The sequence below is a fragment of the Chiloscyllium plagiosum genome, chromosome 15, assembly GCF_004010195.1.
Source record: "Chiloscyllium plagiosum isolate BGI_BamShark_2017 chromosome 15, ASM401019v2, whole genome shotgun sequence".
Taxonomy (NCBI): domain Eukaryota; kingdom Metazoa; phylum Chordata; class Chondrichthyes; order Orectolobiformes; family Hemiscylliidae; genus Chiloscyllium; species Chiloscyllium plagiosum.
In genome coordinates this window covers 72,645,176-72,650,773 of record NC_057724.1, presented here as the reverse complement: position 1 = coordinate 72,650,773, position 5,598 = coordinate 72,645,176, and positions in this window count along the sequence as shown.

Sequence of the window (5,598 nt, the reverse complement as noted above, 5' to 3'; positions counted from 1 at the left end):
AACTTTGGTCTTCTGTACTCCCAGTTTTCATGGCTGCATCATAGCTGGCCAATCCCTTGTACATCTTAGGTCCTGACCTTTCAAATTTCCTCCCTAAACCTCTGCCACAGGATTCATATCCTCTAGTGTTTTGAAGAATGAGAGGTGATGTCATTGAAGTTTACAAACATCTTCCAGGGAATAACAGGGTGGTTCTAGATTGGATGTTTCCCTTGGCCACTGAGTCTCAAACCAGGGAGCATACTCTCAGGGCTGGTTATTCAAGACTAAGAAGACATAGCAAGTTTTGAGAAGATTTGTAGCTCGGTTGAGGCTTTGGGTGTAGGTTTGCTCGCTGAACTTGTAGGTTCATTCCCAGATGTTTCATTACCTTACTAGGTAACATCTTCAGTGGGCCTCATGCAAAACAATGCTGAAAATTCCTGCTTTCTATTTATATGTTTGGGTTTCTTTGGGTTGGTGATGTCATTTCCTGTGGTGATGTTATTTCCTGTGGTGAAGTCACTTCCTGTTCCTTTCCTCAGGGGGTGGTAGATGGGACTAATTCAATGTGTTTGTTGATAGAGTTCTGGTTGGAATGCCATGCTTCTAGGAATTATCATGCGTGTCTTTGTTTGGCTTGTCCTAGGATGGATGTGTTGTCCCAGTCGAAGTGGTGTCCTTCCTCATCCATATGTGAGGATACTAGTGAGAGAGGGACATGTCTTTTTGTGGCTAGTTGGTGTTCATGTATCCTGGTGGCTAGTTTTCTGCCTGTTTGTCCAATGTAGTGTTTGTTACATCCTTGCATGGTATTTTGTAAATGACATTAGTTTTGCTCGTTGTCTGTATAGGGTCTTTCAAATTAATTAGCTGCTGTTTTAGTGTGTTGGTGGGTTTGTGGGCTACCATGATGCCAAGGGGTCTGAGTAGTCTGGCAGTCATTTCCGAGATGTCTTTGATGTAGGGGAGAGTGGCTAGGGTGTCTGGATGTGTTCTGTCTGCTTGTTTGGGTTTGTTGCTGAGAAATCGGCAGACTGTGTTCATTGGCTACCCATTCTTTTTGAATGCAGAGTATAGGTGATTTTCCTCTACTCTGTGTAGTTCCTCTGTGCTGCAGTGTGTGTTGGCTCATTGAAATAATGTTCTGATGCAGCTTTGTTTGTGGATATTGGGATGATAGTTCAATATTTGTTCTGTTTTTCTGTAGATGCTGGTTTGAAGTTGCCCATTGGCTGTTCGCTCTACTGTGACATCTAGGAATGGCAGTTAGTTGTTGTTTTCCTCCTCTTTAGTGAATTTTATGCCAGTAAGGGTATTATTGATGGTCTTGAAGGTTTCCTCTAACTTGTTTCATTCAGTGATGACAAAGGTGTCATCCACGTAGCTGACCCAGAGTTTGGGTTGGATGGTTGGCAGAGCTGTTTGCTCAAGTCTCTGCACTACTGTCTCTGCTAAGAACCTGATATCAGAAATCCCATGGGTGTTCCATGGGAAACGGATGCCATCCGACAATGTGCCACCTTCTACTATGTGTTTTAGTCTTTTGTGTAGCTTTTTAGCCAGTCTGTAAGTTGATGTTCCAGGTAGTGAGATATAGGTTTAAGGGGGGCTCCTGGTTTGTGAATTTTGGGTAATCCGCAGAAGCATGGTGTGTTGGATCCGTCTGGTTTCATTTTTTGGAAGTCGGTCTTATTTATTTGTGCAGATTTCTGAAGTTTTTTGAGTAGGGCTGTGATTTGGTTCTCTAATTGTGGGGTCGTGTCTATCGCCACTTGTTGGTAAGTGTTGGTATCTGCAAGTAGTGTGTTTGCTTTTTCAACATAGTCTCTTCGATTTAGAATGACTGTCAAGCGTCTTTTGTCTGCAGGTAGGATAACATTGTTTTTATCTTTTATTAGTCTTTCCAGTGCTTTCCATTCTAGTGTATTGAGTGTGTTTCGTTCCTTTCTTCTGCTTAATGTTGGTGCGACTACCTGTCTGATGGTTTGTTGGGTTTCTTCTGTGAGTTGGTTGTCTTTTACTGTTGTTTCTAATGTTGCTAAGAAAGCTTTCTTGTCCACATCCTGGCAGTTGTAATTTAATCCTCTTACTAAGACGGCTTTTTCAGTGTCTGTTAAGTGTCGGTCAGATAAGTTTTTTATCCATGCTTCTGTGTTGTTATTGTTGTTACTTTGTGTAAGTTTGTCTAGTTTTTTCTGCAGGTCTAGTTTTTTTCATTTTCTGTGTCTGTTGCTGTCTAATATCTGTGGCTTGTTGAACTGTGTCTGTCCATTCATGGTCTGTTGCATGACTGAGTAGTGATTTTTTTGTGCAAAATTTCCCAGAGTGTATTTACGGAGTCTGTTGTGGTCATCATTAATACTTCTCTAAGCATTCTGCGGCTGTTTTGCGTACTGTGTCTGTCCATTCATGGTCTGTTGCATGACTGAGTAGTGATTTTTTTTGTGCAAAATTTCCCAGAGTGTATTTACGGAGTCTGTTGTGGTCATCATTAATACTTCTCTAAGCATTCTGCGGCTGTTTTGCTCTGCTATTCCTATGGCTAGTGGGGTGTTAAGGGAAGGTTTGTATTGAAGACATTTAGGTAGTACCTGTTTCCTTAGGCATTTGTTCAGGAAGGACAGCTGTTTGCGGGTGCCACTCTGTCGGTTGGCATTCGTTTCCCATTTTCGGGCCAGTTTTAGCATATTGCACCCATAGGTCTTAGCCAGTTTTGAGAAGACACTAAGATAGAAGAGGATGAAATAATGGTCTCCTTTGATGTAACAGCTCTGTTTACTTCAATCAACATTAACCTGGCTAAGGAAACAGACAAACCAATGGAACACCCATGGGATTTCCGATATCAGGGTTCTTAGCAGAGGCAGTAATGCAGAGACTCGAACAAATAGCTCTGCCAACCATCCAACCCAAACTCTGGGTCAGCTACGTGGATGACACTACGAAACAAGTTAGAGGAAACCTTCAAGACCATCAATAATACCCTTACTGGCATAAAATTCACTAAAGAGGAGGAAAACAACACCAAACTACCATTCCTAGATGTCACAGTAGAGCGAACAGCCAATGGGGAGCTTCAAACCAGCATCTACAGAACAAAAACACATACGGACCAAATATTGAACTACAGAAGCAATCATCCCAACACCCACAAACGAAGCTGCATCAGAACATTATTTCAACGAGCCAACACACACTGCAGCATAGAGGAACTACGCAGAGCAGAGGAAAATCACCTATACTCTGCATTCAAAAAGAATGGGTACCCAATGAACACAGTCCGCTGATTTCTCAGCAACAAACCCAAACAAGCAGACAAAACATGTCCAGAAACCCTAGCCACTCTCCCCTACATCAAAGACATCTCGGAAATGACTGCCAGACTTGGCATCATGGCAGCCCACAAACCCACCAACACACTAAAACAGCAGCTAATGAACTTGAATAACCCTATAGAGACAATGAGCAAAACTAATGTCATTTACAAAATACCATGCAAGGACTGTAACAAACACTACATTGGACAAACAGGCAGAAAACTAGCCACCAGGATGCATGTACACTAACTACCCACAAAAAAGACATGTTCCCCTCTCACTAGTATCCTCACATATGGATGAGGAAGGACACCACTTCGATTGGGATAACACATCCATCCTAGGACAAGCCAAACAAAGCCATGCATGAGAATTCCTAGAAGCATGGCATTCCAACCGCAACGCTATCTACAAACACATCGAGTTAGAGCCCATCTATCACCCCCTGAGAAAAGGACTAGGAAGTAACTTCACCACAGGAAATAACATCACCACAGGAAATGACATCACCAACCCAAAGAAAACCAAACATAAATAGAAAGCAGGAATTTTCAGCGTTGCTTTGCATGAGACCTACTGAAGATGTTGCCTAGTAAGGTAATGAAATGTCTGGAAATGAACCTCCATGCTCAGCGAGCAAACCTACATCCAAAACTAAGAAGACATTTATTTTTCGAAGGGTGGAGAGTCTTTAGAACTTACTGCCTCAAAGAGCTGTCGAAGCTCAGTCATTGCACGTGTTCATTCCTAAAATAGATAGATTCGTGGATATTAATGACACCAAAGAAGTTGAGGAAACATGCAGTTGAGATAGATCATCAAGCATGACCTAATTGAATAGCAAAGCAGATTTCATAGGCCAAAAAGTCTGATCCTGTTCCTGGTTCCTCCATCCCCTCAATTCTTTATTTCTCTTTCCTCCCTTTAAGATTATCCTTGAAATCTAATTCTTCATTCATGATTTTGTTCACCTGCCTTTGTAACTCTTCATTTAATTTGGTGTCAACTTTTATTTGATGACACTCCCTCCAGTGAAACAGCTCAGATTGTATTACCCCATCAAAGATATAAATTGTTCTTTCTACTTTGAGAGACTGGAAGTAAAATTTAGCCCATTTAGGGCTTTTCAAATGATGATTTCTTTTCTCATTAGAGTAACTGGCTGCAAATCTGTAATCCTACTGACAAAAGAAGAGAAACATTTGTCACAGTATGACTTTCTTAATTCTCATTATAATGCCTCAGTGAATTCATCAAAGTAAATGTTTAGGGTTTGTGCTTCAAATTGGAGTGAAGACACAACTGTTAATCCTTTTTTGCTCCTCAGCTGTAGTGCTTCATAAAGATATTTCAACAGGGTGAAACTGATTCCTGAGAAAGGACTTCACATAAATACCATGGTTTCTCAATGTTTCAAAATTGTGTTGAATGCTACTTGGGATTTGAAATTTTTGAAATAGTGATGTTTGGAACAATAGACATTACAGATTTCTATGTGGGCATGATTCACAATAATAACAGTATTTTAGAAGGGACAATTGAGGACTGTACTCTACATTTGTCTCCCTAGATGTACCTTTCAAAGTAGAGTTAACTGGCAGATGTTTCTATGTCTTGAAATGAGAACACTGAGGTGTGATGTGATAGAGTCCTTTAAGATTGTGGAAGGACTTGATAGGGTAGGATACAGAAGATGCATTCTCCAGTGAGTGAGACTAGAACTAAGGGCTGCAAGTATAAGGAAGTAAATCCAAGAGAAATTCTGAAGGAAGTTTTTTAAACAAACAGTGGTTAGAATGTTGAAATTAACCAGTTCTAGTTAAGGCAGATAGCATGGACACATTTAAGGTGAAGCTTAATTAATTTGAAATGAAAAGGAGTGGAAGAACATATGCATACAGGGAGGTGAGAAAGGGTCAGAGGAACAGGATCAAAATATTATTTTATACAATCATAGTCATACAGCATGGAAAAGACCCTTCGGTCCAACCAGTCCATGCCAACCATAATATCAAACTAAAATAGTCCCACCTGCCTGCACTTGGCCTATACCCCTCCACACATTTCTTATTCATTTATTATCCAAATATCTTTTAAAAACTATAACTGTACCTGCATCTGGAAGTTCATTCCACACATCAACCACTCTCTGTGTAACAAAGTTGTCCCTCATGTCTTTTTTAAATCTTTCTCCTCTCACCTTAAAAATATGCTCCCTGGTCTTGAAATCCCCTACTCGAAGGAAAAGATACTTGCCATTCATCTTATCTACAGCCCTCATTATTTTATTAATCTTTAT